This window comes from Lactuca saligna, chromosome 8 (genome assembly GCF_052625555.1).
Source record: "Lactuca saligna cultivar CGN05327 chromosome 8, ASM5262555v1, whole genome shotgun sequence".
NCBI lineage: Eukaryota > Viridiplantae > Streptophyta > Magnoliopsida > Asterales > Asteraceae > Lactuca > Lactuca saligna.
The window spans coordinates 44,410,907-44,433,981 of record NC_136424.1 but is presented as its reverse complement, the minus strand read 5'-3'; positions in this window follow the sequence as shown (position 1 = coordinate 44,433,981).

Below are 23,075 nucleotides of genomic sequence, written 5' to 3'. Positions count from 1 at the left end.
CAAAAGCATTTCCATAGAAATGTATTTCATTAAAAGACTCGGGATGTCATGTTCGTACAGATCAAAAGTATAAACAGTACAATATAAGCCTTACTACATTATTTCATATCTACAGGCCTATATCCGTAATCCCTCGTCCAAAACATCACACCTATGCTCATGCGCCACTACCTGTAATACATAAAACTGAGTGGGTCAGGATTGGGAGCCTGGTGAGCACATAGGGTTTTCAACCCACAATAAATAAGTTTATTAATTTCATCAATCAATAATAACCCGATTACCCGTTCCCGTTATCCTCACTTTATGTCCCTAAACACCTATCATAAGGGACCTAGCCTAAGGATCATCATCGGGACGGACACTACTGCTAAGGGGATTCCCTAGCAATAAATGTCCAAAAGGCAACCATGTGGGGGATGGAGTACACCGGTGAACACATCGTTCACAACACCTATAGGTTGCGAGCCTGCTAGTGTTCCACTGGACTGTCTAGAAGAGTCCGTGGTCGTCATCTATACTCCGCTAGATGACTGGATCAACAACAAAAACATCGAGGCCTCTCATCATTTTATCACACATCGTCTTATTACATCTACCCATGTTTTACCCCAACATTTTTGTAGATATAAAATACATATACAGTTTGAATCATTTAAAACTTGTATATAAACATTCATCCAGCATAGATAACAAGTATACAGATAATATGCACACATAGCACGTAATATATAAAATACTTCATATCTATGTGTAAGATGAAAGTAACTATGCACTCACCTGATTAGGTGCTGACTCAGCACTCGGACAACGCTTCGATACTCTCAAAATGATATTCCTTCGATAAAACCTAGTATCGATACCACTAGGGTTTAGTCTAATGATAACCGCGACAAATTAATTATCTGATTATTATTATTATTATTATAAAAGCGTTAATAACACTCAATATAACTCATAATAATAGCCCAAATAATTATTTTAAGGACCTAATAACATTCCTATATTAAAACATAAGCTAAACTAAAGATAGGATAGGTACAGCTCACTTACAACGGGTTTTTCTCGAAAACCGGGCTTCGCTGGAGCAGCGTTCCCGAGTCGAAAAGCCCTTTTCTCGGGACGCCGGGAGCCTCGGGGCTTCCTTCGGGTGCTAGGGGGTTTACCTAGGCTTTTAGGGGGGGTTAGGGAGCTTAGAGAGAGAGTTTAGAGAGAGAAAGAAGAAGGTTGAGGTGTGAAGAGAAGCGAATGCCCGACACCTCTATTTATAGGAGGCCTGACTGGTTGACTCGCCGAGTCTGATTCATGACTCGCCGAGTTGGTCCATGTGGTGGCCTTCTGGTGGTGCCACGTGTCCAATTCTGGTGGTGCCACGTCACCCCCTATCGCGTATCAACCTTCAAACTTAGAAAAATCATAACTTTCGCATACGAGCTCTGTTTTCGATGTTCTTTATATCCACGCGTAGGTAAAATCAAGATCTACAACTTTCGTTTAGAATCCGTCAGCTAGTTCTCGACCGATCTCAAATATTACAGTAGGAGGCGTTTAGACTGTTAAATGACCGCGAAGAATTCATAACTCCTTCATACAGACTCCGTTTTCATCTGTCTTTTTACCGTTGAGTTCCTATTAATGAGATCTTAAACTCTCATTTAGGTCGCGTAAGCCAAAAACCGCTCGAACTAAAATTCGAGTTTCGGGCCGTGCACTGCTAAGCCGAATCTTAGAAAAATCATAACTTCTTCATACGAAGTCAGATTTGGGCGTTCTTTTTATCGATGTTCTTAGTTTAGCATATTCTATGACTTTTGTTTAGATTGCTAAAGCTAAAAAGTCTTCTATCGTAAATTCACTATTTACGTCTCCCGATGCCGTGCTGGTTTTGCCGTAAAACTTCGGCGGGCCATAACTTCTTCGTTATAGCTCGGATTTCGGCATTCTTTATATGTATGGAAACCTTTAGACATATTCTAGAACTTTATGTAGAGATATCAGGATTATCTCACACTTTAATTTTGACGCTTATTTTTTATTCTTTATTAATTATACATTTATAATTAAATAATAAACACATAAACACACATAATTCACATAATACTCAATATTTCATCTTTATTACTTCAAAAAGAGTTACAAGAGTTGACCTAGACTATTATATTGACAAAAATGCTTAGCCCTAAGACCCGGGCGTTACATTTTATTATACTGTTGGTTTCATTATAACGTATTTAAAAATGAAAAATTGGTCCTGTATTTTTGGGATGTTACAAGTAGGGGTGAGCATGGTGCGGTTTGGTACGGTTTTCAGATCAAACCGATCCGCAAACTGCATGGTGCGGTTTTTGCATTCTTAAAACCGTTGGGTGCGGTTTTGCAATGGTTCGGTTTTTCGGTTTTTAAATGCGGTTTCGGTTTTTAAACCATGTTAAGAATTTGGTGCAATTTTTTTTCTGTTTTTTTGTGCGGTTTTTTAAAACTGTAAGAACTGAAAACCATGTGCATATAAGCTTATATTGTGCTGTTTTTTTTTAATACATTCATTTTCAGTTCGAAACAAAATTAGATAATAAAAAATTGTAAGTCGCTTAAAATACAACTTGTGACCACTCTTACAAACTAATTAATGATTGAAGGTTGGTTGATTTTGAGTTAATTTGTTACAAGCTTATTACATGTAATTGATTAGTACGTTTGGCTAAAAATAGAACATTTCTTTTGCACCCCATATAGTTTTATACAAACACAAAATAAACATATAATAAATATATTATCGTTTATAACTATTTTAAATAGAATGTATATAATATACATTGATTGATTTATTACTATACACGCTTGCGGTGCGGTTCGGTTTTGATGGATCGGTTTTTAGGATAGAAACCGCACCGCACCGTTGACCTTCGGTTTTTGCAAAAAGTAAATCCGCACCATTGGTTTTTGAATCGGTTTCGGTTTTTCGGTTGCAGTTTATTACGGTTTTGTCGGTTTTTCTTTAGTCGGTTCGGTTTTTGCTCATCCCTAGTTACAAGTTTGTATCAGAGCCTTGGTTTGAGGGATTTGGGCACACTCCCGGGTGTGTCTGAACTCAAACTAAGGACTTGGTATGAAATTTTTCAAAATTAAAACCCTCTTATAAAGAGAAGTGAAAAGAATTTGAGAAGGGAACAAAAATTTGAAAAGAACAAATTGTGTGATGCGTGCAATCAGTCGAGCTCAAGTAAGTTTTTTCCAAGATACCCATACATTTTATGTTATAATCTGATATGATAATGAGAACTACATGCTAGATTTGGGCTGAGGATTTAGGAAAGATACCTTATATGCCTATTGTACGTGCTTGTAGACTTGCATGCTAGTACTAATCAGTCAATAATAGGATAGTCTATTTAGGTTATGCCAGATTGTATGAGCCTTTGAATTGCATGTACAGATCCTGAGTACAGGATATAATGGTTTGATTAGAATATGATAGTTAGATTTTCCATTATCTGAATGCTTTTTGCTTTGTGCTTTATGAGACTCTTAGTAATGTGAGCTAGCTATATTCATGAGGTAGCTAGTTGACATTACTTGGAATCTTTCAGCAGCTGAGGACTGGGTGAGTCCGGGAACCTAGGAAAGCCTAGGATATGTTTCAGTAGGTTAGTAGTGAGGCTCAGTGAAACTTGGGTGTACTAGTTTGAGGAAGTGACTTGGAGGATTCAGGAGGATTGCTGAGCAAAGTATGGGTAGGTGTGGAAAGTAGTATTGGGCTCGTACTACTGAAAGCACATGATCCATACTCGAATCGGTGAGAGTCTTGGAGAATCTGAGAAGCTTCGGGAGAGATATTAGGGTGCTCCTTTTTAGGCGAATAGGGGTTCGACAATGTTTAAATATTAGTCTGTATGGAATATGAATATATAACAATATTATAACAGTTAATGCATGATTTCTCCCTAAAAAAAATAGTAAAATGGTTTAAAAGTGGGGTCATAAACTCACTTGGTAAGTAGCGTAAAGTTAATCCAAAGATATCAAGAAAATCTGAAAAATAGCAGTTCAACACTTCACGCTGCTCGATGAATAGTAACTTGTTCAGATGAGTAGTACCTTGTCGGAGTTTGGCTAGAATCTGGGCAAAAAAATCGTTGGCGGTCGATGACGGCTATCGATGGCGTACGATGGTGACTGTTAGATATCGGTGTCGCTTGGCCTGTTGAAGGTTGCTAATCGATGGAGGGAGGCTGGTTGGAGCCGTGCCGGTGGTTGGTCGGAGAAAAGGGTCGAGATAAGGCGGATATCGGAGATGTTCTTGGTTTTTCTACGTGACAAACTTCAACAGAGGGTAGTGGTCAACATATGATGGTTTCATCGGTAGCCGATAGGCAAGGGAGAGAGATTATGTGAGAAGGAGAGATGGGTAAGAAAAAGAGGTGTAGCGAGAGATATATAAGGGTGCTCCTTTTTATAGTTTTCCAAAAGTTGATCCGTCAGTATGTGTCAATTTCAATCCGACGGTCCGTGTCAATTGATGTGTCATTGCTCTTATTTGAAAGAGGTGATATGTATTTCATGAAATTTCAGTTTTATCGATTCCGTCAACAAAATCAAATACTAAGATCTCTCAAGATTTAAAAAACGTGTTCATTAGTGCAGGAGTCATCATGCATCTGTCCTTACAAATCAGTTAAAAGGTTTTTCTGTAAAAACTTTTTCCCAATTACGCTGTTTCACTTCTTGAAAGGGGTTTATATGCCGTGATATGAAAAGGTTAGGTTTTGAATCAAATACTACATTAAAACCTTGTTCGTAATATATAACTATCTTTTTGGTATGAATCCCACAACTTGCACTACATATCGTCTGAAGGTTTATTAGCGGTGAAGCTGAGATTTCACTGTTTGATCATATTTATCTCATTAGTTCATTTAATGACTAAACGTCCATGTCAACAATAAATTAATAAAATGTGTTATCGAGAGACTTATTCATAAATTAGGATAAAACTGAGGCTTTATGGAGATTTCCCCAACTCTTTTAATGACTAAGCGTCCATGTCAACAATGAAAACGGTAAAATGTGCATTAATGGGAAAAATGCCAAATAATTATTTTTACCGTAATTCATACTTTTCATAACAATTTTTAGTTTAAGATTTATTCATAAATTAAAATAAAATACTTTGACTTTGATAGAGATTTTCTTTCTCTCACTAAATTCACTCATTTTTGAATACATTTGTCCTTTACGGTGTGATCTTAGGTCTAAAAGGAGCTATCTTCTTCCGAACGGTGAATAAACTCCACCAAACATGATCATGTTTTAAATTAATAAATTATTATATTAAATTGAAAATTAATAAATTATTAATTTTCATAAATATACTCCTTTAATATTATATTAAATTCATAAATAAACCCTTTTTAATAAGATGTTTTAAATTAATTAATTATTATATTAAATTGAAAAGTAAATATTGAAAAATTTGAATTTTAACTGAAAATGATTCAATTGTTTGGTTTTTGAAATTGAAATTTATTTATTACATCAAGAAAGAAAAGTTTGTTTGACCTATAAATACTATTGTAATTAATTAAATGGAAAAATCATAAAATATAATGTAAAAAAATTAATTGAAAATAATCACAAAATAACATGTGGTAAAATCAATAACAAAAAAATTACCATTTATTATAATAGATATATGATTGTTCTATGTTTTTTTTATTTCAAAGACTTTTGTATTTATTCCTACCAATTAAAATTATAACACTTGTCATAATTTCATATTTACTTAACCATATCATTAAAAATATATCAAATAAAATGAAATTGAATGGTGTAACGATGATACGTGTCATAGTGTTAGAAAGTAAGAATATTTATAAGCATAAAAGATAAGAGACAATTTAATTTCTCAATTCATTATTATTAAATGAATATCTAATTTTGTATTTTACAGATTTTAATTACTTAAATATTTTGTAATCTACGTGTAGTCAACCAGATTTTAATTACTTAAATATTTTGTAATCTACGTGAAGTCAGTTTATTGTAATGGATTTGTGTAATTATATTCCCTTTTAGATAAATAATTGATGATTCTTTCCAAAATAAAATTTCTATCTATAATCGTTTATTTATCCATTATTATGCTATAAATATTTTAGTGACATTAATGTGATTGATTATATTTGTTTATGTTTACTCAAAGATTTTTAAATATATAGTAAATAATTAAAATTTATTATGTAAATACGTGTCAAATAAATGTGTCTTCAGACTTCTATAGACTTCTATACCGAGGGTAAGGATGATCGCTTGACTTTGAAAGCTTTGTAAGAAAAGTAAAAATTACCTTTAAAATTTCGGATAAAAAACAATTTGGTGACGCGCAACAACATATTCGATGGATTAACGACATGTAGCAAGAATTAGGAGCGACCAACAAACTAAATTTTTTGCCACTTTCGCAACATGAACCTGGTATAATTACACATTCGATACCACATGATCATCTGATAACTAGTAGATGATATTTACATATGATTTATAGGTAATAAAATAACATTCCCCACTAGCATTTTGATATATATATATATATATATATATATATATATATATATATATATATATATATATATATATATATATATATATATATATATATATATGGATAGTAAAAAAAACATTAAATAATGTGAGAACATAAAAACACTATTTTTATATTATTATTTTGCAATTATTTTTGTATTCACAAGTTTATGTCATTATTCAACAATGAATAAATGAATTGTCGCAGGTTAAAACTAAAATTAGAATTTACAACAAAAATGTATATACATAAATTTATAATAGAATAATGTCACACTCCCAAACCTGAACGGCGAAAACATTTGGGAGCCGAGAACGTCATGTACAGTATCATAACAAATGTAAAATTGCAATCAAAGCAACAACAACCATTGTATTGAGATGCAATCCTAGCCTCTCATTTATTAGATAAAACAAAAACATTTTTTAAAATGCAAAATAATTTAAAATTTTCGAAATTTTTTTTCCAATATTATTTCGGAATATATATTTTCCAAAAAAAAAAAAAAAATACAAAAAATAATATTTTTTACATATTTTAGTAGAATATTTAGAATATTCTACATATTTGACAAATCTAGTAGAATATTTCAAAAATTCTAAAAATCATATTACAATATGTATAGTGTAATATTCTATTAGAATATTTCACATATTTAAAAAACGGTAATTTTTTTTTACCGTAATTCATACTTTTCATAACAATTTTTAGTTTACGACTTATTCGTAAATTAAAATAAAATAATTTGACTTTGATAGAGATTTTCTTTCTCGCACTAAATTCACTCATTTTGGAATACATTTGTCCTTTACGGTGTGATCTTAGGTCTCAAAAGAGCTATCTTCTTACGAACGTTGAATAAACTCCACCAAACATGATCATGTTTTAAATTAATAAATTATTATATTAAATTGAAAATTAATAAATTATTAATTTTCATAAATATACTCCTTTAATAAATTATTATATTAAATTCATAAATAAACTCTTTTTAATAATATATTTTAAATTAATAAATTATTATACTAAATTGAAAAGTAAATATGAAAAATTTGAATTTTAACTGAAAATGATTCAATTGTTTTGTTTTTGAAATTGAAATTTATTTATTAGATCAAGAAAGAAAAGTTTGTTTGACCTATAAATAGTATTGTAATTAATTAAATGGAAAAACCATAAAATATAATGTAAAAAAACTTAATTGAAAATAATCACAAAATAATATGTGAGAAAATCACTAACAAAAAAATTACCATTTATTATAATAGATATATGATTGTTTTATGCTTTTTCTTATTTGAAAAACTTATATATTTATTCCTACCCATTAAAATTATGCCACGTGTCATAATTTCATATTTACTTAACCATATCACTAAAAATATATTAGATAAAATTAAATTGAATGGTGTAACGATGATACGTGTCATAGTGTTAGTAAGTAAGAATATTTAAAAGCATAAAAGATAAGAGACAATTTAATTTCTCAATTCATTATTATTAAATGAATATATAATTTTGTATTTTTACAGATTTTAATTACTTGAATATTTGGTAATCCACGTGAAGTGAATCATATTTTAATTACATAAATATTTTGTAATCTACGTGAAGTCAGTTTATTGTAATGGATTTGTTTAATTATATTCCCTTTTAGATAAAAAATTGATGATTCTTTCCAAAATAATTTTTCTATCTATAATCTTTTATTTATCCATTATTATGCTATAAATATTTTAGTGACATTAATGTGATTGATTATATTTGTTTATGTTTAATAAAAGATTTTTAAATATATAGTAAATAATTAAAATTTATTATGTAAATACGTGTCACACAAATGTGTCCTCAGACTTCTATAGATTTTTATATCGAGAGTAAGGATGATCGCTTAACTTTGAAAGCTTTGTACGAAAAGTAAAAATTACCTTTAAAATTTCGGATAAAAAACGATTTGGTGACACGCAACAACATATTCGACGGATTAACGACATGTAGCAAGGATTAGGAGTGACCAACAAATTAAATTTTTTGCCACTTTCGCAACATGAACCTGGTACAATTACACATCCGATACCACATGATCATCTGATAACTTGCAGATGATATTTACATATGATTTATAGGTACCAAAATAACATACCCCACTAGCATTTTGATATATATATATATATATATATATATATATATATATATATATATATATATATATATATATATATATATATATATATATATATATATATATATATAAAATACATTATAAAGGAAATTTCACTGTTTCTAAAAATAACATCAATATAATAATATTATTTCTTTAAGCCGTCCGAACGATTTAGCCAATAGTACAAGTAACAACCAATAAAATAATATTAAATTTATATCTTAACCCTATTTAGGTGGCAAAGATAGACAATGATTCAAACTAAAAATATATTATGCGTAAAATAAAGTTAATAAATCTTTATCTATTATACCAAATAAAAAACGTGTCCCATATATTATGGAAATTTGGAAATCCCAGACAGCGATTCAAATTTTAAAATTGAAGGTTACAATTCCGCTTTTATTATTGAGGTTAATATGTGGATAATAAATTAAAATATGTCAAATAATATTGATTATAATATTTATCTTTATTATACAAAATACACAATAATACAAGTTAGTTATTAATATAGATTATTAATATAAAGTGAAAATAATCGACAAAGTTATTCATTGTTTATTTATTTTTTTAAAATTTAAAACTTTTACTTTTTAAATAAAGTGGTAATAAGAATTATTATACATATATACACGTCATTTATATCAAATCTAAAAATAAGAATTATCAAAAATAATTTAAGTATAAAGAAAATAAAACTATGCATTTTACATTGTTTATTATTATTATTATTTTTATATTTGAAAATATTTGACAAAACAACAAAGTAAGTCTTAAATGAAAACAACCTGAATGATTAATAATTGTTGACAATAAAAATCAAACATGTCTACTTTAAATTGATCGGATACCAACTATTTTAATAATACTATACTGATTAATACCCAATAAATTATTTAATACAAAGAACTTCATATTATAACTTAATATGTACACCACAAAAAACAATAGAAAAATGTGGATAAAATAAAAAAATCTTGTAAAAGGACTAGAAGTGAAATTTGCCCTATTATTTTTATGAAAAAAAAACTCGAAAATATGGACATATTTTGATTTTTAATATTTTACCCAAAACAATAATATAATTTTATTTTTAACACAAAATAATAATGCAACTTATATGTTAAAAGAAAACAACATACAAAATACTTTAAAACTAAAAATCATAACTTTTATTTTGACGAAAGATAATAATAAATTTTTATTTTTAATCCAACAATGCACAATCATCGTCTACTTCGTTGCGTTATTTATGGATTTTTACATGTTTCCGCAATGAAATAAATCGTCGTAAGAAATCTATTTATTGAAATTTTTAACTTTTGTTTAAAAACTATTCACCAAAATGAAACTAATTGCTGAAACAAAGTTATTGCCGTCCGTCGCATTGCGCGGGTAGATGGCGTGTGTGTGTGTGTGTATATATATATATATATATATATATATATATATATATATATATATATATATATATATATATATATATACTAGTTTATAACCTGTGGGAACCACAGTTATAAAATTAATTAAACTTTCTAAGTAAAAACTCAAAAGTATTAATTAATAATTTTAAATAACTTATTAATTACAAGATATTTTTTTTAGTTATATATAAAATTATAATCGTTGATTCAAATAAATACGTAAAATATATCATCTTATAATTTGTGTAAATTTATTTATTATAATTTGAATAATTTTTATTTTATTTTTATTCTAATATTATTAATTTAATGTAATTAAAATGTGGTTTAAATTTTGAAATTTGAAAAGGAAAATTAATAGATTGATAAGTGTCATGATATTAATTACAAGTACCAATAGTTTGACAAGTGTCATTATATTTATTACAATGCCTAACATGGTGACACATGGCAAAAGAACTACTATTTTATTAGTATAGGAAGATATATATATATATATATATATATATATATATATATATATATATATATATATATATAAAAGGATAGTTAAAAAAATATTAAATAATGTGAGAACGTAAAAGCACTACTTTTATGTTATTATTTTGTATTGATTTTTGTATCCACAAGTTTATGTCATTATTCAACAATGAATAAACGAATTGTCACAGGTTAAAACTAAAATTAGAATTTACAAAAAAAAAGTATATACATAAATTTATAATAGAATAATGTCACACCCCAAACCTGAACGGCGAAAACATTTGGGGGCAGAGAATGTCATATACAGTATCATAAAAAATGTAAAATGGTAATCAAAGCAACAACAGCCATTGTATTGAGATGCAATCCTAACCACTCATTTATTAGATAAAACAAAAACATTTTTTAAAATGTAAAATAATTGAAAATTTTCGAAATTTTTTTTCCAATATTATTTCGGAATATATATTTTCCAAAAAAAAAAAATACAAAAAATAATATTTTTTACATATTTTAGTAGAATATTTAGAATATTCTACATATCTGACAAATCTAGTAGAATATTCTAAAAATTCTAAAAATCATATTACAATATGTATAGTGTAATGTTCTATTAGAATATTTCACATATTTAAAAAACGGTAATTTTTTTTATTTATTTTTATTTTTATTTATTTTTTCTTTTTTAGTTTAATAATGTTCTGAAAATAATAATTAAAAAAAGTATTTTGGAATTTTTCCATTTATTTTGCATTTTAAAATTATTTTTAGATATCGTCTCACGGTATTACAAAATTAGCAAGGTCTCAAATGAATCTAAACATATATATATATATATATATATATATATATATATATATATATATATATATATATATATATATATATATATATATATATATATATATATATATATAACAAATCACTTGAAATACTTTACTAGAATGCATAAGAAGATTATTTGCGTATCATTTATAGCTGTTATATAGCAAAACGTGATCACCAATCATTCATTTTCACAAAAGTTGGTGGATTTTGACTAATATCGTAAACATAAAATCCATCACTTGATATCTTCCACTTACATGTATTAACCAAGTTATCGCCACATTGTTTCTTTAGGCTATCATCATAGACATGGATATTCCTATCTTTTTTACCCCAATAGAAATCACAAGGAACAAATGTAGCATCACCATCGCCGGCATGAAACTCAAAAAGAGATTCATCTCCAGGATTGATTAACCGAGATACTGTTTGACCACCATTTATCTGACACTCAAATCCAAGAGCCCAAAGTCCAACATCATTGATCGAAATCTTATACTGCTTACGTGTATTAGTTTGAAAATTAGGGTCTAGATGAATACCCAACACAGATCGGGAGATGATAACTATAACAAAGAGAAATGCGAAGAAAGCTTTCATAGTGGTTCAATGTATATGGAACTATGTAGTGTCCTCTTTGATGAATGCTCTCTAATTTTCTTTAGGATTCTTATATAGAAGTTGATACAATTAATGTCATTTTAAATGTCAAATATTTCTTTAGAGTATATCAATATAGCACAAATATTTCATCCATATTCATAAAGAAATTAATTGCTTTTGCACCACAACGTCAAATTTATGATTGGAAAGTAGTTAATTGCTAATATATATATATATATATATATATATATATATATATATATATATATATATATATATATATATATATATATATATATTGGTTAATGCAAAAACATAAATATTGTGCGAAAACAGATTTTATCTTATAAAAATCAAACACAAATACTATAAAAATTAAATTTATTAACAATAGATTAAAAATAATACGTTTACATTAGATTGTGTTATCATAATATAGATTTAAAGATGGTTTTAACAACTATTTTTTTCCACATCCTTAACCACTTTTAAATTTATGTTTTCATAATAGAAATGTCAAAAATCATGCTTTGGTAATATGAAACAATTTCTCATGTATCATCAATTATTATCATGTAATTCATAACTTGGATTATTGTCCAAAATATAATGTTGAGGTGACACAATCTCATAGTTTTCTCTTATTTTCGCAAATTATTTGCATTTTTGTATGAACCCACCCTTTTATATATATATATATATATATATATATATATATATATATATATATATATATATATATATATATATATATATATATATATATATATATAAAAGACAAAATTCAAGCGACTAGGTGATTTTGTGCTACCCAGTACAAATGACAAGTGATTGTTCTTCAAAAGAGACGACAATGACTTGCAATTTTTAAGAAAAAAATTATACATGTTTTACAAATATCATTATAAAAATATGGTTTCATGAAAATAAAATGCATCCAATATTTTGTATACCTTTTGTAAAAATCGTCTCTCTTATACATAGTCTTTAGGTTAAAAAAAATCATTTTATTAATTGTTAGCCGCGATCAGGTCTAAACAAATATCTTATGTTTAAGGATTCGTCGTAGACCGTTTGAAGAACTGATTAGTCTTTTAATAAAAATCCGTTATGTAGTTGCAAACTTAAGTTTTGGATTTGTTTCAAAATCATAATTTTAAATCTTTATTTAATAATCAAAATCTTACGATCTTATGAATTTGTAGAGTAAATCTCATTTTATACATCTTATTAAAAAAATTTATATTTTGATAAACCAAAACAATGTGATGATGACTATGTTTTATATCTCATTTAACATGCATAAAACATAATATACCATATTGCGTTAAATTTTAGAAATTAATGTCATATATAATGTTTTGACGTAAAATTAATACCTAGTATTATAGTTTGATGTTGTGACGCTATAAAACAATTTTTAATTCTTTTATAAAACTCGTATTATATATATATATATATATATATATATATATATATATATATATATATATATATATATACTAATTTTAAAGTTTTTTAGGGAACAGTTCTCTATTCCTATTGGTCCAAAATTAATTTTTTTTAATGTGTTATAAAACAAAAGTGTTCCTTCCCGAATCAGTACTGTATCTACTAGGTCACTGTTCCTACTCAGTGGGTAAGGTGATGCGTTGTCATTTTCTTGATATGTGGATCTGATTCGTTGTCATCTTCTTCACGATGGTGTCCTCCACCGTTTGTATTTGCCAATGCGATTATTCCATGCATAGACTCTGTTTATCATCATTTTTCTCCACCTTCTCTCTTGTATTCTCCCTCTATGCGGTTAGATTCAAACTAAAAATATATTAAATTTATAACTTAACCCTATTTAGGTGGAAAAGATAGACAATGATTCAAACTAAAAATATATTATGCCTAAAATAAAGTTAATTAATCTTTATCTATTATACCAAATAAAAAACGTGTCCCATTTTACATTGTTTATTATTATTATTTTTATATTTGAAAATATTTGAGAAAACAACAAAGTAAGTCTTAAATAAAAACAAACTGAATGATTAATAATTCTTGACAATAAAAATCAAACATGTCTAATTTAAATTGACCGGAAACCAACTATTTTAATAATACTATCTTGATTAATACCCAATAAATTATTAAATACAAAGAACTTCATATTATAACTTAATATGTATACCAAAAAAAACAATAGAAAAATGTGGATAATATAAAAAATATTGTAAAAGGATTAGATGTGGAATTTGCCCTATTATTTTTATGAAAAAAAAACTCGAAAATATGGATATATTTTGATTTTTAATATTTTACTCAAAGCAATAATATAATTTAATTTTTAACACAAAATATTAATGCAACTTATATGTTAAAAGAAAACAACATACAAAAATATATCATTGCGTTATTTATGGATTTTTACATGTTTCCGCAATGAAATAAATCGTCGCAAGAAATCTATTTATAGAAGTTTTTAACTTTTGTTTAAAAACTATTCACCGAAATGAAACTAATTGCTGAAACAAAGTTATTATCGTCCGTCGAATTGCGCAAGTAGATGACTAATATATATATATATATATATATATATATATATATATATATATATATATATATATATATATATATATATATATATATATATGAGACAAAATTCAAGCGACTAGATGATAACTATATTTTATATCTCATTTAACATGCATAAAACATAATATATCATATTGCGTTAAATTTTAAAAATTAATGTCATATATAATTTTTTGACGTAAAATTAATACGTAGTATCATAATTCGATGTTGTGACGCTATAAAACAATTTTTTATTCGTTTAATAAAACTCTTATTATATATATAGACTAATTTTGAAGTTGCTTAGGGAACAGTTTTCTGTTCCTATTGGTCCAAAATCAATTTTTTTTTAATGTGTTATAAAAGATGTGTTCCTACCCGAGTCAATACTGTATCTACTCGGTCACTGTTTCTACTTAGTGGGTAAGGTGATGCATTGTCATTTTCTCGGTATGTGGATCTAATTCGTTGTCATCTTCTTCACGATGGTGTTCCACCGTTTGCATTTGCAATTGCGATTATTCCACGCATAGACTTTGCTTTCCAACCTTTTTCTCTACCTTCTCTCTTCTATTCTCCCTGTATGCGGTTAGATTTTTTGCCACTCACAGCCACCATACCTTCCCGTTCTACGGTAGTCATCGGTCAATATGCCATAAAATTCGTCTGCTGTCATCGGATGATACACCCTGTCTTCATTTCTCATTCTTGACTTACTTTACAACTCATTATAACATATTTGATTTTGTTACAGGTCTGAAAATATGGAATGAACCATCGTCTGAAGTCGATCTAATCTTAAGGCGTGTTCATTTATTCGCTTCTATTTAATCAATTTCTCTATCGGCTTCAGTTTTTAGAGTTATCAACAAAATTTTGGGATTCGTATAGAATTGATATTGATTGAGGTGTTCTGTTGAGGAGTTATGGGTGATAGATATTGGACCGGTCAATATCTATCACGTAAAAATGTCGGGAATAAAGATTTTCATTTTCAGGTTACATATCCTTCGACATATGGAGTTTATGAGGAGGGTACTGATGAAATTTGCAAAATTATTCATGACAATGGAGGTCAGTTTTACATGGATGGAGCAAACATGAACGCACATGTATTAATGAAATTTATATATTACTTTTCATTACGCAAATATTTAAAATTTCATGATGGTTTTCTTTTGTCTTGCAGGTTTAGCTGAGTAGATTTTCTGATTTTAATCGTCCACACTCACTTCTGATGGACCGCCATCAACAAGAACCGCTGAATCGATAGTTATTATGATATCTTGAATTGAGTTTGCAATGGACTTTTTACATGTTCTTATCTATCACTAGGATCTTCTCCATCACCATGGTCTCCACCACTGCAACTACATTACTCACACAACACAAACAAGTGAACGCAAATACCCTAGAGCCTCTTGATTCTTAAATTGTTACTTTTCCCTTTTAAGAGATCAATCATGATGAAAAATTAGTTGAAATTATGATTATAACTTTGTTCTTTGCGTTTGATTTTCAGATATGCTTGCAGAATTAATTAGGTTCATCGTCGTCATCATCTATCAAAAAAATGAATAAAAACTCATGCCATGTATTAGAGGTAAATGGTTTTACATGTGTAAATTATGCAAAGGGAATCTCACAATAGAGTGGCCAACATATTTTGTGTGTATAAACACTATAGTTGATCTTTTTTAAATCAAGTTGTTAAAGATTTCTTTAAGTGTTGGTTCTTATATACATGTAAGTTGGCATACCAGTTGCTTGATGAGATGTTTAAGAGCAATGTTCTTGCTTGAAGTCGGTTGGTTTATGAAGACTCTAAAGAAGAGGATGTAGGGACATCCATGGAAAGGGGTGATGAAGATAAGGACAAAAGATGGATTTTTCAGTAGGTTTTTAAAAGATAGTAAAGATTAGAATGAGGTGACATCAAATTCAGATAGTTTTTTAAAAAGAATATTTAGCAAAGGCAATTTAGAGTCTATAGAAGGTGATGATGATAAAGAAGGGTATTTTAATATGTTTATTAAAGAGATATTTGAAGACAAGCAGAAAGATATTGCTGCTAATGATGATGAGGAATACAAGGAGGTATATGCATAATTTGTGGTTTCTGCTCCTTTGAATGTTTTAATACTATTTACACAGTTTTGTCATTATCTTCTTGCAATTTTTTTAGTAATTACTTGACATAGCTACTTAGAAGCAATTGGTTTCTTGACTAATACACTTGAATATGCATTTGATATATGTAATGTTTCTTTTGGTAGAAGCAACCGGGTTCACCAAAGCAAAAGCATGATAGATCCAATCCTAAACCTCCATTGCCAAATACAAATCCTTCACAATTTCATAAAGGGACATATCACGAGTCCCTTGAGTTTCTTCAATCCTTGTGTAAAACATCATATGGTTTAGTAGATGTTTTTCCAGTTGAAGAACACAAAAGTGCTCTTTGTGAGGTTGTGCTTTGTAACACCCTGTTTATTTAATAAATAAATAATTATATATCAAAGGATGGTCTAGAAGGGCTAATTGTCATAATTTTAGAAAATAGGGCCTGTTTTGTAATTTATGGGACTTAATTTGTAAGGGATTTCCATGGATTGGGTTGAAAGGGTAAATATTGGATTACATTTGAAAGAATAGGGGCATGGAGTGACTGTTGTTGCCATTATAGCAAACTTCTAAGCGGAGCCGGGTATATAACCTCATTATCAATCAAACCCTAACCCTAAAACCTCCCTTATGAAGCACCCGTCACCCCTCCCCCTTATGCCTCCCAACCGCCGGCCGCCACCCGATTCTCCATTGCTTCTCCGACCGACCAAGCCACTGAAGAACCAAGATGACCGGCGTCGTTATTCTCCGCTAAAGACGTGAACCACTGTTGATGTTTTGTTTCCGGCGAATACGTGAGTCAAGGCTGACGTCGGGGCCGTTGAGCATCTGCCTTCTCTGGTAATGGCGAACCCTTTTCCTCGCTCTCATTCTTCTGCCATTTCCCTCATATACGTCGCCATGTCCACCCGATGGCTATCGCATTTTGATGATACCCGTTCCGGGTTGTCACAAACCACCATAAGAGTGGTAGTGCTATATGTGTTTTGTTTATGTTTTTGTGTCTCAACCATGTCGTGGTGTTTGTGCGTGTTTCAGTGGTCATCGCGGGTATGTGTGGGTGAAAGGTTGGCTGGAGAATACAAGAAGGCCACCATGGCAACAAGCCCTGGTGGCTGTCACCGGAAATGCTTTTATGCCACCATTGGCCACTGTGAAGGGTGGCTGTGGGCGTGTTGTGGTGTTGGTGCTCGTTTGTTGTGATGGTATAAGGCTGCAGGAACGTCCTTTGGCCGGAGTGGCGAAGAAAACCCCACTGCCACCTCCGTGAGCTAGTGGCTGCCATCCCAAATCCACCACTGTCGCCAACGTGAGACACCAGGTGGGTGGCTGAAGTGCGTATTATTTTTGAAGTGTGTGTTTGGGCGTTTCATTTAGCCGGTATTCACGGAAGACTCACTGTGGTGGCTGCCGCCATTCGCCACCACCAACCACCACTAGGTTGCTGTATATATGTGTTTGTATTAGCATATGTGTGTGTGTGTGATTATTTGGGGTTTTAGCATTGTAAAATGTAACAAAAAAAAGAAGAGTAATGAAAAGAAAACCGAAAACCACCACCGTAGGCTGGTGGCTGCCGCCTCCTGCCGCCACCGACTACCGTGTCGGGTGGTGGTGTGCTTAGTTGTGTTGGGATTGCTTATCAAACCCTAATGGGCCCAATGAAGCCCTAATGGACCCAAAATCCCAAACATGTGACTAATGGGTGTAATAAACCCTAATTGACCTAAGGAAAACCCTAATGGGCTTAAGGACTTGGTTTTGGGCCTATTGGGCTAAGATGGGGTTGGAAACCCTAATATTGGGTTTATGGGCTTGGACTTATCGTGACCCACATTTGGGCTATTGGTATGGGAGTGTGTATTAATCCCAATCACACCATGTGAGTTATTTAGAAGAGTGATGGACTTAATGGATTACGTCCTTAATGGGTTAAATGAGAAACACTTAACCCTAATTGTCATTTTATGTGAAACCCTAATTTCACTTGGTTTATTGTTGGGCCTTTCTATTGGGCCTTGATGATTGGGTTATTAATGGGCTATCCAAGATCAATCAAATGGACTAGAATAATTAATGGGCTTTAAGATAAGGCCCATATGAGGAGCTGGGCCCAATTTGGAAAATTGGGTCATAGATCTGCCATAGTTGGACCTTAATGATTATATGATATTGGACGATTAGACTATCAAAGGTTGGAATGGAATAAATGGTTGGGCCTTATGGTAAGACCTTGTAAAGGTTTGGGCCCAATTTGGGAAATTGGGCCATATGGTCGGATTTGACTCATAGTTGACTTTTGGGCCTTTGGATTGGGCTTTAGGCTTGGATCAAGCTAAGATTGGGGTAAAGCAGTATTTTCCCCCAAGCATGGACTTATGATTGTGTATTGGAACCCAATTATTAATTGGGTGTTATTTTGATGTTGACAGTTCGGGAACCAGTCATCCAGTAGCTGGGATTGGGTTTGCGGGACTTCAACAGTGTGAGGTGAGTTACCTACCAGTAGAAGTGGGTCTAAGGCACCAAGGCCGACCCACTAGTAGTTGATTACAGTTGAGAAGATTGTCTTTGTGATAATTGTCTGGTTTTCTATTACTTGATGTGTTCTATGTGCGAGTATATTATGTTCTATGTGATAGTGGTAGTAGGAGGGGAATAGTCCCCTGATCGGTTGTTAGGGCCGAAGGGTAGGTCGGACACCCCAGATATGTATGACAACATGTTTATGATATGTTATTATGTGATATTAGTAGGGGTGAAATAGTCCCCGTGACCGGGTGAGATAGACCGGAGGGTAGGCAGGCACCCTAGAATGGCCTGACACAGGTAGTCAGCACCCTAGAATGGCTTCACACGGGTAGTCAGCACCACAAAATAGCTTGACATGGGTAGGTTGGGCACCCCAGAATTTCCCGATGGTATGTATGCTATATGATTGTATGGTATGTGCTATGATGGGGAAACTCACTAAGCTTCGTGCTTACAGTTTTCAGTTTTGGTTTCAGGAACTTTGTTTTCAAAGGAAAGGAGTCGGCTTGATCGCAGCGCATCACATTATGGTTTTTCCGCACATGGGATCTTTGGGATTACACTCTGATATTGTTTTATGATAACATGTTTTGGTTATTTCTACTTTGGTTTTGACATGACATGATATTATGGATGTTTTATTATACTGTTGGTTTTATTATAACGTATTTAAAAATGAAAATTTTGGCCTGTATTTTTGGGATGTTAGAAGTTGGTATCAGAGCCTTGGTTTGAGGGATTCGGGCACACTCCCGGATGTGTCTGAACTCAAACTAAGGACTTGGTATGAAAATTTTCAAAAGTAAAACCCTCTTATAAAGAGAAGTGAAAAGAATTTGAGAAGGGAACAAAACTTTGAAAAGAATAAACTGTGTGATGCGTGCAATCAGTCGAGCTCAAGTAAGTTTTTTCCAAGATACCCATACATTTTATGTTATAATCTGATATGATAATGAGAACTGCATTCTAGATTAGGGCTGAGGATCTAAGAAGGATGCCTTATATGCCTATTGTACGTGCTTGTAGACTTGCATGCTAGTACTGATCTGTCAATAATGGGATAGTCTGTTTAGGTTATGCCTAATTGTATGAGCCTTTGAATTGCATGTACAGATCCCTGAGTAGAGGATATAATGGTTTGATTGGATTATGATGGTTATAATTTCCATTGTCTGAATGCTTCTTTCTTTGTGCTTTATGGGACTCTTAGTAATGTGATCTAGCTATATTCATGAGGTTGCTAGTTGACATTACTTGGAATCTTTTAGCAGCTGAGGAATGGGTGAGTACAGGAACCTAGGAAAGCCTAGGATATGTTTCAGTAGGTTAGTAGTGAGGCTCAGTGAGACTTGGGTGTACTAGTTTGAGGAAGTGACTTGGAGGATTGGAAACTATGGGTAGGTGTGGAAAGTAGTATTGGGCCCGTACTACTGAAAGCACAGGATCCATACTCGAATCAGTGAGAGTCTTGGAGAATCTGAGAAGCTTTGGGGAGGAGTTTGTGACCCGGTTTGGGGACGGAGGATGTTCCAGTCGTTACAACTTAGTCATGGGTAAGTGAGCTAGTGAGCGTGATAGGGTGTCAGACCCTGAAAGGATATGACATCCAGGAGTTGTAGATGTGAGATTGGTTGGAGCGCCTTGGGGAGAGAGGGTCGTGCCAGGTGTATATCGTAGAGTGTCCCGGGAAGAGACCCATGACTTCTGATAATAGGGTGAAAGGCCAGCGAGGCCGGAGTCAGTACAACACGTACAAAAAAGTGCACAAGGGAGTTTTTCGCTCCAAGGGTTAAGGCTGCTACAGGGTAGCAGGGCTGGTCATGTCAGAAAAAGGTGATAAGGATTCTTGGGTATATTCAAATCTTTGGAATATCAGCTCGGTATGGTGTTAAGCAGCCAAGAGTGAAACTCAGATTATGGTTCCGGCTCAGGAGCAGAGCCTAAACCAGTCGATGCGCAATCACAGAAGTTCATCTCCTTGAAGATTACTTGTGGATTTTGGGAATGGACCTTGGTGGTATTTTGTTCAGCCAAGGAATGGATTTGGGAGCTTTTGACCGTCGTCTCGGGGCCTTTCAGGCCGTATTCATCACAGGAACATTAGGGGTTCATTTAAAACCCAAGGTTTGTGGATTCTTATAATCGTTCAGGAAAGAGGAACCTATTGTTAGTTCCTATCATCGGGTCTGGAGAGAGTTTTGTACTGTGTTCTCAAGATGGTCTAAGTATCTCTAGAGAAGGTGATCAGTATTCTTCCAGATGTTGCGGGTATGTCATCTTCTACTGCGAATAGATGGATGATGGAAATATGTACCGCTTTGGAATTGTGAGTGAGTTTGGATAGGTCAGATCTCGGGTCATTTTTCTACTAGTGGTTGGGTTATGAAGGATCATATATGCGATCCTGCATGCCGAAAAGTCCTTGATGAACCCACAGGAGGACACATCTTGTGGAGTACGTTCCGCATGTACCGTTATCATTCTGGATCTTTATCGAGATTTGTGCAGGAGTATTATTCGGGAGATCCTTGGTTGGGAATTAGTGGGATGGTTTTCCAGTGAAGTACTATGGATATACTTTGGATCTTTGTCGAGATTTGTTCAGTGATTCTATCAATTGTTCGTATGTGGTCGAATATGTCTATGGATGTACTTTGGAGTTCAAGGCACTACTATTGCTAAGATAGGATTAGTAGCACGAAGATGGTGATGTCAGTTGTAGGTGTTAGATGCAGAAGTAGTTGGTCCTTAGATGTTCAAGATAATTGCATTACTCGCATGGGTTGTGTTCAATTAGAGTTCAATGATTTTGCAATAATGAAAGTGGGAATACAGATTCGTCAGCCAGAGTGAAGATTAAAGCCTCCGGTTGTCAGCATGGGAGGTAGATTGAGGTGTCAGACTAGACCAGATTTCGAGAGCACTCATCAAGATTTTTGAGGATGGACGATCTTTAGGATTAACTGGTAAGTGATCGCTACTGTTGGTAAGTCCAGGTTGTCAACCGTGGATTATTAAAAATCAAGAAGGATTGGGATTCCTTCAATTCTCACATACCGTGAAGACTTAGTCTAATCTAAGTGGGGGATTGATTCTTTTTATGTTCTCCAAATGTGAGTTTTGGTTGCGCGTGGTGTAATCTCTTGGGCACCTTGTCAACCAGAAGGGTATTGTAGTCGATCCGACAAAGATAGAGACCGTGATGCAGTGGGAGATTCTGAGGTCTCTATCTGAGATTCGGAGTTTCCTGGGTCTAGCAGGTTATTACTGGAGATTTATACAAGACTTCTCCGAGATTGCGGTTCCTTTGACCCGACTGACCAAGAAATCAGTGTCCTTTCGCTAGGGGCCTGAGCAGCAGGCAGCCTTCGAGACTCTTAGATAACGGTTGTGTGAGGCATCGATTCTCACCCTGCCAGAGGGTGTAGATGATTTCGTGGTTTACGGTGATGCTTTGATCACGGACATGGGTGCGGTACTGATATAGTGGGGTCACGTGATAGCAGGTTTCGGGAACCATGTTAGAGTTCCGGTTAGGACTCAAGTTCCGTGGTATGTTAGGTCGAGTGCGTATTTGATTCGTTAGGGAAAGTGTTGTAAGACTACGGGGGTAGCCGTAGCATTCACTAGTGGTCAGTTAGTATGGAAAGTGTTGTAAGACTACCGGGGGGGGGGGGGGTAGCCGTATCATTCACTAGCAGTCAGATAGTATGGAAAGAGTTGTAAGACTTTGGGGGTAGCCGTAGCATTCACTAGTGGTCAG